General features: G+C 47.3%; 1 protein-coding gene across 10 annotated transcripts in view; it reads left to right on the top strand.

Annotated features, from left to right (window-relative positions):
- The window catches only part of ACACB (acetyl-CoA carboxylase beta), a 2338068-nt gene that overhangs the window by 1987985 nt on the left and 337964 nt on the right, over positions 1–12119 (top strand). The gene's annotated exons all lie outside the window — the stretch shown is intronic.

Here is a 12119-nt window from a genome sequence, read left to right as displayed (position 1 = left end):
ACCTGCGACGACTGCGCCCCGATGAACCGGAAGGCCATTCAGGACTGTGAGGCCAATCTTTACATTCCAAGCACCAGAATACTCCATGCTGCAATGGAAAAGAGGATTGCGTTCCCATTCCTAAAATTGTTCCAGCAGCAGATTGTCATTATGACGGAAGTCTTCAGGTAAGTCCAAGAAAAAGCACAAGACGTCGAATGGGGAATCAGACTCTTCCTGCCACTCTTAGACTCAAGTGAGGGTGCAAGGGCGTCAACATGCCATTCAGTCTTACGATCTTCATCAGAGAACATTAAGAGTTTGGCACCCTGTATTCCCAGGTGTCTCTGCAATGTTGCATATTTGGTACTTTAACACCTCCCTCTGGCATGCGTGTGGGCCAAAGCATCCACAGGGTTCTCCAGTTGGACTGCCACTGGCAGTTCTGCCCTCAGCACAGTCTTTCCCCCCTGGACCCACATCAGGTTCCAGTGCCAACTGGTTTGTTGCATTTTTATAATAATAGTAACACTATCTGATAGAGACTTCTAGCTGCAGATTCCTTACCTTTGATTTTCAGAGGCGTAAGGCTGGATCCGGAAACTTTTGCTGAGCCAGGTGGCTTCATTCAGCTCTGCGTGATGTCGTCGGTGCCGGTTGTGACGTCGAGATGCCTATATAGGCGCCACCAGGCGCGTGGACGCCAGTTCTTTTCTTTCCGCGCCATTTAAGCGCAGATCCGGGAAGAGCTACCCCTCTGCTTCTTTTTGGCAGGCCTTTTTCTCGACTTTTGTCAAAATGTTTGTGATACAACTGCGTGTGCAAGGGATGTCTGGTAGAAAGACCGTTCTAAACCTTGAGGGACTTGTTCCCACATGAGGTCGGTCACCGATCCCCACTGCGTATGTCTGTGGTGTCTTGAACGAGACCACGATTCAAAGTCGTGTTCAGACTTTCGAGCGATGCCCCCAAAGACCTTGAGAGTTGCTCGCGGCCCGGCAGTCGACACCATCAAGCGAGACTCCGAGGAGGTCACGGTCCCATTCAAGGAAGAGGAGGTTGCGGGACCGCTCAGGGAGCCCTAAGTCCTCTTCCTCCCATTCGAGGTCATTTGAACTCTCAGGGAAGAGGCACAAGAAGAAGAAGTGCAAGCGGACTTCGTCTTCACCTCAGTTGGCGTCCGTCGTCGAGAAAGGAAAGGCGCACCGACACTCTTGGCACTGTTCTGCGGAGCCAGAGCCGACTCCGGGCCCCCCCCCCTTTCCAGGAGTCGGAGCGACTCTCGCTCAAATAAAAGTTTTACGAGGCCATGTGCTGAGTATTTGAATGGAACGACCGCGCTAGTGAGCCCTCGGGCTCTGCGGGGTCGGATGGGGCCCTAGTGGGTCTGACACCGTTGGCTCCGGCCACAGCGCTGGTGGTGTATAAATAAGGGGGTTTACCCAAACATAGTCACTGGGACCTGGGTTCTAAAGGTACTAGGAGGAAGGGGTCCCAGTGTGAACATAAAATAATGTATACAAATCACAAAATTATTCTCCAAAACACTGAATGGATCCACACTGTTTAATTCACAATGGGATAAAGTATATTGAATATACAAAACAATTTATCAAACGATGTTGGCGGTTGTACAGTGCCCCAAAGAAGGCGAAGGGAGGGAAGTGGTGATAAAGTGAGGATGAAAGGTATTAGTGACAGTAAAATCAGTCAATTAGAAAAACTATATTGACAATTTAATACAAAACAAAATGACCAAAAATTCGGCGTTTAAATCAAGACGGCAATCTTCACAAAATACAATCAATGTTATAATGTTGGCGTGAAGTTGACACAAGAAAGGTGGTTGTCGACGTTTCGACCCTCTAATCAACGCAGGGATTAGTTGTGCCCTTGCTGTGGGGTCTTCTTCAGGACCAGAGAGGAAGGGGCAGGCAACCTAATTAAAATGTGTAAATGGAAATATTATTGTTCAAAGGGGTATTATTCTACCCTAGATAGGACCAATATAGTTACACAATAGTTACACAATGGTTAATTAGAGGATGTCTATATATATCAATTAATCCACAGGCGTGGAAGTGTGGTGCCACAATAAAACAAGGTTAGTGTGGCACATTAGTACAATTTAAGTGAAAAAATCGATATACATCCAAGTGGCAAGCTTAAAATAGAGACCGGAGCGTTATGATCAGAAAACTGGCACGTGGGGAGGTGGGGGTCACCTTCAAGACCAAGACATAGAGTAGTAAGTTATTCAAGGATACCTGAATTTTAGACTGTTAAAGGGACAGGCGATGTCATCACGCAGAGTTTTAGTGCGTGTCTGTAACGAAACTTGAAAAAATTAAAAAATACGAATTACATGGGCCGTGTGCGATGTGGAAGTCACATCGGCAATTGGTGAAACAGGCTTACCTGCTATGTGAATTTTCAAAGACGCTAGTTGACAAGGATGTAAAGGGGCCGGTCGAGCAATCGCGCCTAAAAATAAACCAGGCGTACTAATTACTGTGGGTTATGACGGGTGGAAAAACAGAGAGCACTGTGCAACCTTAACATAATTACATCATGTCAAGGGCTTACCGTCGGTGAAGCGGTATCAGAACGTATCCGCCTCAGGATTGCGGGTAATGAAACTCCGTAATTCTGTTAGGGAAAAGTACGGGAAACTATCATTAATGCCGTGAGTGAAACTCAGATTATGGAGGGGTAAAGTAGGCGAGGGGGTTTTGACTACTCACTCGTGCCGAATGAATCGGGACTGGAAACGCCACTCGAACTCGCAGTATCGAGCCCGATTTCCTGATAGTAAAATACCCTAGGCAACGGTACCACGTGACGCTGGACAGGCGTATGGAACTCGAGGAAAGACTGAGATGGAACTCTGGTCCCGCTACGAACATTCAATAGCAAATGAGTAGGGACATATTGCAGTGCAAATCCTAAATATTATGCAATTAATGCATATCAAGGATAAAGAAATTATAAAAATTGTATATATATGGTACATCATAGTATGAACAGTACAGTCTCAGTATTGCGAAACAAATCACCAGTATAGGAATGCTGCATGTCGTAACCTCATCAGAAATGGGATTCCACCTCGGCGGAACATTACATAGTCAATACACAACAACGAAATGTTATACATGATGTAAATAAAGACACCAAAATTATGGCGTACCTCCCGAGCATGGGGGTAAAGGCCATATCACACAGTTATGGTTACCTTGGCATACCTCTCAAATGAGGGTAAAGGCCGGTAAGGTTGATGCTGATAGATGTATGAAACCCAACAGTTATCTAAAATGGCATATAGCTACCAGTGTGGAAAGGCCAATCTAAATACAGTATATTGCATGTAGGGTACAGGACCTCAAGGTAATGTGGCCAGTTGTGAAAAGGAACTATCATGCTCATTGAGGCCAGTGTCGATGGAATCTAAGAAGTACATCCACTTAAGTTCCCGTGTGTTGAGGATACTGGAGATGTTGCCCCCACGGGGTCCCAGGACAGCCTTTTCAATTACCACCCATCTCAAGCTATCTGGGGAATGGGATGCCAACTTAAAGTGGTCCACTAAAGGTGCGCCCTGTACCTCACATCTGATCCTGTTCATATGCTGTAAAATCCTTGCTTTGGCTTTTTGTTGAGTTTGCCCAATATAGATCTTGTGGCACGGGCAAATTATAGCATAGATAATGTTGATCGAATTACAGTTACTGTGAGTCTTTAGCTTGATTTTATGATGACGGTATTGGAATTCTTTGGTCTGAATTGCAGAGTCGCAGGCTTTGCAATGACCACATTTGAAATGGCCAACAACTGGTGGCAGATCCCACATTGAGGTGATAGTGGGCTGGTCCGGTGTCGGTAGTAGTGATCGTACAACATAGTTCTTAATGCTCTTGGCTTTTTTAAAAGCATGTAAGGGTTTGTCGGGCTGGTTGACATCATCTGATATCAAATGCCAGTGTTGGTTGATGATGCTCTTAATCTTGTTGCTCTTAGTATTAAAAGTGGTGACGCACACAATGCGTTTCTCTTGTTGGATATTTTTGTCTCTGGGTGAGAGTAATTCCTCTCTGGGATAGAACCAGGCACGTTTGCGTGCTTTCTTTACCAGACGTCTTGGGTATCCTCGTTGTTGCAATCGGGTGGCAAGATCTTCCGATTCAGAGAAGTAATGTTCTTTGTTGGAGCAATTCCTACGGATTCGTAGGAATTGCCCGAAGGGCAAGTTGTCACGAAGAGCTCGTGGATGGTGACTGTTGTATTCCAATAGAGAGTTTCTTTCAGCAGGTTTTCGATATAGTTTGGTAAGTAGTGTTCCTGATTGATGATAGATGGTGATGTCCAAGAAGTTGATGGTTTGATTATCAGATTGGATTGTGAATTTCAAATGGGCAGATTGGTGGTTAAGCCATGTGAAAAAGGAGCATATTTCATCCTGGTTGCCATTCCAAATCAGAAGAATATCATCAATGTAACGCATCCAGAGACCAACATGGTCTCTGAATGGGTTCACCTGATTGAGGACAGTATCTTCCCCGAAGGCCGCCATGTACAGAATGGCCACATCTGGAGCAAATGGAGCCCCCATTGCTACCCCGGATATCTGGAGATAGAATTTGGTATTGAATAAAAAGAAATTCTTGGTCATCGCTATTCTAAGTAGGGCCACAATGAATTCCGACGGAACTTGTACTGGGGCAGGACGTCGTTGAAGACAATGTGTGATCACCGTTAGAGCTTCTTGCTGGGGGATGCATGTATATAAAGATACCACATCACATGTGGCTAATCTTTGGTGATGCGGGTCAAAAGAAGCATTCTCAATAATGTTAATGGTATGCATGGTATCCCGTAAATACGATGGCGTGGATTCAGCCAAGGGCTTCAGGAAAAAGTCAATATATTTCCCCAAAGGTTCGAGGATAGAGCCACACCCAGACACAATTGGGCGTCCAGGAGGGTTGATCATACTTTTGTGGATTTTGGGTATGGTGTATATCGTAGCCAAACGGGGGTGTTTTTGGTTGAGGAATTGGAATTCATTTTCAGACAGAAAGCCTTGGTCGAGGCCGGCTTGAGTTAACTCCAAAATTTCAAGAGCAATGGCTTTGGAAGGATCGGACCTCAGTAGTTGGTAACTTGTGTCGTCATTCAATTGGCGGAGGATTTCAGATTCGTAGGTGGATGCATCTTGGACAACAATTGCCCCGCCCCTATCAGCGGGCTTTATCACAACTTTGGTGTTCAGGGCTAGTGACTGTAGTGCTACCTTTTCAGTTTTACTGGTATTGTACCTAATGTAGGATTTGTCCTGGAGGAGTTGTTGCACATCTCTCCATACCACCGCTTCGTAGGCTAGGATTTTATTTGACATAGTATTAGCATAAGGGACGAAAGTAGAAGGTGTTCTTAGCCCGGTTACTGATGGATTGAGTTGTGGTTCGGAGTTTCGGAAAAAATATTTGTCGGATCTTCCGAAAGAACTTAAAAAGTTCAGTACGTACAATAAAGTCGTCTGGTTTGTGCGTAGGGACATAGGAAAGTCCTTTGCTCAATACTCTCAGTTCATCATTATTTAGAGACTGTTGGGATATATTCACCACAGGATTGAGGGTCTCTGTTGTCTCTACCAACGGTAAGTTTTGTTGCGAGTTACCCTCTCGCCGTGTTGTTCGGGTTGAAAATGTACTTGTTTCGGGGCTTGGCCACGTCCTCCATCCCACTTGTTCGGGTTGTGTTGAGGGCCGCATTGTTGGCCTCTGGACCAATTGGATTCTCTGCCGCGAGGGGGTCGCCATGATCCTTGACGTTGTCCTAAAAAAGGATTGTATTGGTGTTGTTGATAACTGTAGTCAGGATAATTGTAAAGATTACTCGGGCCAGCTTGCTCTTGTTCACCTTCAGAACTGTACGATGAGTCTGAAAAGGTTTGAAAGTTTCGTCCGCCTCGGTAGGATCCACGTCCTCTGTTGGTGAATCTGCCCTGATTATCTTGGCGGAAATAATCCTCCTGCAAGTATGGATATGTCTTTTTCTTATCATACAACCGTATATCCCGGGCTAGTTTTTCAAGTTTACGATTCTGAGTGGTTAGGTCAAAGTCCTTAAGTGATGCCTCCAAGTTGTTTAATGTATCTCTTGCGCTAGCAAAGTTGGCGTCGGCAGCGATCTCAGCTTTAAGTGCCTTGATTTCCGCAGCGATCAGCTGGACTTGTTCAGCGGCGGTTTCTACACCTAAAACCATCCAAAGACGGGAGCAGTTATTGGAAATATGACTAAATCCTTCTTTGAATTTTGGTACTTCGATGAAGATAGCTGGTTCTGTTTTAATTTGTAATCCCACAGGGATAATGTTTTCCTTGAGATACCTTGTAAGAAGATGGCCGTGCCACCGAGTCCGGACCAGTTTCTTCTCTAAACGCTCAAGACGTGAGATCTTATCTTTCAGGGTGAAATCGATGGATGGAATGTTAGTGGAAAAGAAGATGTTATCAGGATTTTCCAAAAGTTTATCTATGTAGTCCTCAGAATAAGAAATAAGTTCTCTTTCTACCATTGTGTGCAGGAAGTAATTGAATTAGACAGGACAGTGAAACCTCGCAGACCAGCGTCTGCTCGACGTAATGTATAAATAAGGGGGTTTACCCAAACATAGTCACTGGGACCTGGGTTCTAAAGGTACTAGGAGGAAGGGGTCCCAGTGTGAACGTAAAATAATGTATACAAATCACAAAATTATTCTCCAAAACTGAATGAATCCACACTGTTTAATTCACAATGGGATAAAGTATATTGAATATACAAAACAATTTATCGAACAATGTTGGCGGTTGTACAGTGCCCCAAAGAAGGCGAAGGGAGGGAAGTGGTGATAAAGTGAGGATGTGATGATGAAAGGTATTAGTGACAGTAAAATCAGTCAATTAGAAAAACTATATTGACAATTTAATACAAAACAAAATGAAATGACCAAAAATTCGGAGTTTAAATCAAGACTGCATACTTCACAAAATACAATCAATGTTATAATGTTGGCGTGAAGTTGACACAAGAAAGGTGGTTGTCGACGTTTCGACCCTCTAATCAACGCAGGGATTAGTCGTGCCCTTGCTGTGGGGTCTTCTTCAGGACCAGAGAGGAAGGGGCAGGCAACTAATTAAAATGTGTAAATGGAAATATTATTGTTCAAAGGGGTATTATTCTACCCTAGATAGGACCAATATAGTTACACAATGGTTAATTAGAGGATGTCTATATATATCAATTAATCCACAGGCGTGGACGTGTGGTGCCACAATAAAACATGGTTAGTGTGGCACATTAGTACAATTTAAGTGAAAAAATCGATATACATCCAAGTGGCGAGCTTAAAATAGTGACAGGAGCGTTATGATCAGAAAACTGGCACGTGGGGAGGTGGGGGTCACCTTCAAGACCAAGACATAGAGTAGTAAGTTATTCAAGGATACCCGAATTTTAGGCTGTTAAAGGGACAGGCGATGTCATCACGCAGAGTTTTAGTGCGTGTCTGTAACGAAACATGAAAAAATAAAAAATACGAATTACATGGGCCGTGTGCGATGTGGAAGTCACATCGGCAATTGGTGAAACAGGCTTACCTGCTATGTGAATTTTCAAAGACGCTAGTTGACAAGGATGTAAAGGGGCCGGTCGAGCAATCGCGCCTAAAAATAAACCAGGCGTACTAATTACTGTGGGTTATGACGGGTGGAAAAACAGAGAGCACTGTGCAACCTTAACATAATTACATCATGTCAAGGGCTTACCGTCGGTGATGCGGTATCAGAACGTATCCGCCTCAGGATCGCGGGTAATGAAACTCCGTAATACTGTTAGGGAAAAGTACGGGAAACTATCATTAATGCCCGTGAGTGAAACTCAGATTATGGAGGGGTAGAGTAGGCGAGGGGGTTTTGACTACTCACTCGTGCCGAATGAATCGGGACTGGAAACGCCACTCGAACTCGCAGTACCGAGCCCGATTTCTTGATAGTAAAATAACCTAGGCAACGGTACCACGTGACGCTTCGGGCAATTCCTACGAATCCGTAGGAATTGCTCCAACAAAGAACATTACTTCTCTGAATCGGAAGATCTTGCCACCCTTCTTGAATAACTTACTACTCTGTCTTGGTCTTGAAGGTGACCCCCACCTCCCCACGTGCCAGTTTTCTGATCATAACGCTCCGGTCACTATTTTAAGCTCGCCACTTGGATGTATATCGAATTTTCACTTAAATTGTACTAATGTGCCACACTAACCATGTTTTATTGTGGCACCACACGTCCACGCCTGTGGATTAATTAATATATATAGACATCCTCTAATTAACCATTGTGTAACTATATTGGTCCTATCTAGGGTAGAATATTACCCCTTTGAACAATAATATTTCCATTTACACATTTTAATTAGGTTGCCTGCCCCTTCCTCTCTGGTCCTGAAGAAGACCCCACAGCAAGGGCACGACTAATCCCTGCGTTGATTAGAGGGTCGAAACGTCGACAACCACCTTTCTTGTGTCAACTTCACGCCAACATTATAACATTGATTGTATTTTGTGAAGTACGCCGTCTTGATTTAAACGCCGAATTTTTGGTCATTTTGTTTTGTATTAAATTGTCAATATAGTTTTTCTAATTGACTGATTTTACTGTCACTAATACCTTTCATCATCACATCCTCACTTTATCACCACTTCCCTCCCTTCGCCTTCTTTGGGGCACTGTACAACCGCCAACATCGTTTGATAAATTGTTTTGTATATTCAATATACTTTATCCCATTGTGAATTAAACAGTGTGGGTCCATTCAGTGTTTTGGAGAATAATTTTGTGATTTGTATACATTATTTTACGTTCACAACAGCGCTGGTGGGGCCTCAGGGATCTGATCACAGATCCGGGCCGACACCGGTCATTCCAATGCGACCTCCCCTGGCGTTGCATCCGAACTTGGTGCCTGTGACATCGCCGATGCCTTTTGGCGGCGCAAGCCCCATCTTTATCCCTGACGACACGGAGCCGGAACGGCATTGAGCAACGCTGACAGAACCTAGGTGTTTTACGTTATCGCCTGAACACTTTGTGGACGTGCTGGGCTCAGGAGAGAAATGGGAGGAGTCTGGAGACCCACTTGAGAACCAGGATGTCTCTGAGGAGACAATGGACTGGGGTATGGAGAACTTGGGGAAGCCAGTCGTTTGGATACTTCCCCAGACACTGGCATGCTCTCTCCGCCTAAAGTGGCTATGGAGGATGAGGCATCCTATTCCATGGTTGGTAAGAGGGCAGCCTAGATACTTGGACTTGAGCTGCCCTCAGTGCAGCTCAGGAGTAATCTCCTGACAGAAGTGCTTCAACCAGGGGCTTCCACCTCTGAACCCCGATTGCCCTTTACTCTGGCACTTACAGATGTCCTTCTAGGAACATGGTCCAAGCCAAGCACAGGGGCTCCTGTGAATAGGACGATTGCACGCCGCCATCGCCCAGCTCAAACAAACCCAAAGTTCCTCAGCCAACAACCCACTCCAGAAAGTTTGGTGGTGCAGGGCTCTACTTCTAGGGCACATTCCCTTCAGCATCCGGTTAGGGAATCCAAGAGACTGGAATCATTTTGGAAGAAGATGTTTTCTTCTTCCAGTCTGGCATTGCGGTTGGTGAATACCACATACTTATTGGGCTGTTTCTCCCACTCTCTTTGGGAGGGAAACTGTTGCGCAGGTGCTGCCACAAGTCCCGGAGGAGGCCTGGGCTGTGCTCTCCCAAGCTGTCAAGGATGGGAGGGATGCAGCAAAATTCGCCATAAGGTATGGATTAGACACGACTGATTCGCTGGGCAGTTCGATTTCAACGACGGTGGCCTTGAGGCGCCACGTCTGGCTTCATACAACTGGCTTCTAAGGGGGTGTCCAAGCCACTTTGATGGACCTGCCCTTTGATGGAACCGACCTTTTTGGGGAAATGGCAGACTCTGCCCTGGTCAGGTTCAAGGACTCTCGAGCTACGGACAGATCCTTGGGCCTCTCCTCCACTCCTCGTGGCCAGTCTTTCTTTTAGCTACTTTCGTGGCAACAGAAGGGGTTTCCAACTGCGTCAGCCCTATCCTAGCCACCGTCCTGCTCAACCTACCCAAGCTGTACGTGGACACTGAACAATCCGTTCTAGGAATGGAGGCCAGAAGTCGTCTGCCACACTGTCCCCGCAGCCACAGCCTCCAAACACTCCTAGGGTGATTCTGCAGGACCACACTACGCCAGTGGTGGGAGAATTCGTCATTATCTCCCACCCGAGATCTATAACATCAATCTGAAAGAGACACGTTAGTGATAGATTCCTTACCTTATAATATCCCCAGGCGTCGTGCGGCTCCGAGTCCGTCGCTGGCGTCGTATGCGCTGACATGACATCACAGAGACTACTTAGGCACCACCCATGCACGGTGACGTCAGTTCTTTCTTTTTCCGGGCCAGTAAGCTTAGATCTGGTTAGAGCACGTACCCTAGTCACTTTTTGAGTATCTTTTTTTGGACTTTTTGTCTCTTGTTGGTTTTCTCTGGTGCATATGGAAGCCTGGTTTTAAGTCCTGTGGGGCCTGCCGTCGCAATATGTCGGTGGCGAACCCCCACGACATTTGTCTCTACTGCCTGGAGCGTGACCATGACTCCCGGTCCTGTCTGGACTGTCGGGCCATGGCCCCGAAGGCCTTGAGGGAGCGGCGCCGGAAGTTGCTTGAAGTTCGGCACTCGTTCCAGCGCCGCTCATGGTCATGGGGCCTCTCTTGTGAACGCTAGCAGGGCCACCATCATCGCTCCTCGGGCTCCAAGTCTTCACGCTTGGATTCGGGTAAGAGACAACACAGAAAAAAGTCAAAGAAGCGTTGTCGCTCTCTGACGTTCCCCCGTCTGTCCTCGGATGCGGATGAGGGGGACAGGGGTTCCACCCCCGCTGCCCCTTCGGAGCCTGGGAGTCCCACAGCCTACCCCCGGGTCCGTCAGCGACTCCCGCACAGGTGCAAGAGTTTCTTTCTGCCATGGACCGCCTGTTTAGGCCTCGGGCTCACGCCGGTGTGCCTTTGGACCCCGCGGTCCCGTGTCAAAATCCTGCTGGGCCGTCGACTCCACCGGCGGCTCCGCCCTGGCGCCGCAGGATCCTGCGCAGTTGGCTCAGGCCCCGGCGCCAAGAGGTCCTACGGTGCCGGCTCTGGTCCCAGCGCCGCCTGTGGCACCGCAGTGGATGCCGTTAGTTCCGCCTCTACCCCTGTTCCCGGATGGTTTTGTCCCCACCTGAGATCCGAATTGGGACATGGCGCCGGTTTCGGCCCAGGCCGGCGCCGTTCCCGACGCCTTTCCCAATGCCGTGTGTTCCTGCCCCGGTCACCGCCCTGCCGCCGTGGTCTGCACCACACACGGCGGAGGCTGAGGACGTCTGGGAGGGGTCCGAGGACCCTCTCGCTCGTCAGTGCGACTCCGAGCAGAAATGGGCGGACGACTTGGAGGAGGCCGGCGGCCTCAAAGTCTCCTCTGACCCGGGGTTTGCCTCTCCCCCATCTATGGAGGAAGGTGCCTCGCACACAATGTGCTCCATCGGGCAGCTGAGGTCCTTAACCTTGATCTCCCTACGGTGGCCCTGAAAACTAATCTCCTCACTGAAGTGCTTCAGTCGGCTTCCACTTCATGGGAGCCACTGTTGCTGTTCAATGACGCCGTCACTAATGTTTAGTTGGGCACTTGGTTGCGGCCGGCGACAGGGGCGCCTGTGGATAAGAACGTTGCCAGGCGTCATCGCCCGGTGCCGGGTGATCCTGCCTTTCTCACCACAGCACCACCAAGACCTCCAGGACACGAAAATAGACTTATTGAGCACTACCCCCTCAGGCCAAATTTCAGAAGGACATCAAATAATCTCAACGCCAAAGCGTTCAAACAGTGAGCGGAAGGAAACTCCAGATAAACACGAGGAGACCTATAGCCATCAATGCAGGAAAAAATCCTCTCACAACGGAAGAATGAGTAAAACTGGTCAATACATACATCCTGGAATTAAGAGACAAACCGCTCCTTAATGAGGAGTCCGCCACAAAACAGAACATAGAGGAAACA

The sequence above is a fragment of the Lissotriton helveticus genome, chromosome 11, assembly GCF_964261635.1.
Source record: "Lissotriton helveticus chromosome 11, aLisHel1.1, whole genome shotgun sequence".
Taxonomy (NCBI): domain Eukaryota; kingdom Metazoa; phylum Chordata; class Amphibia; order Caudata; family Salamandridae; genus Lissotriton; species Lissotriton helveticus.
This window is presented reverse-complemented; position numbering and strand designations above follow the sequence as displayed.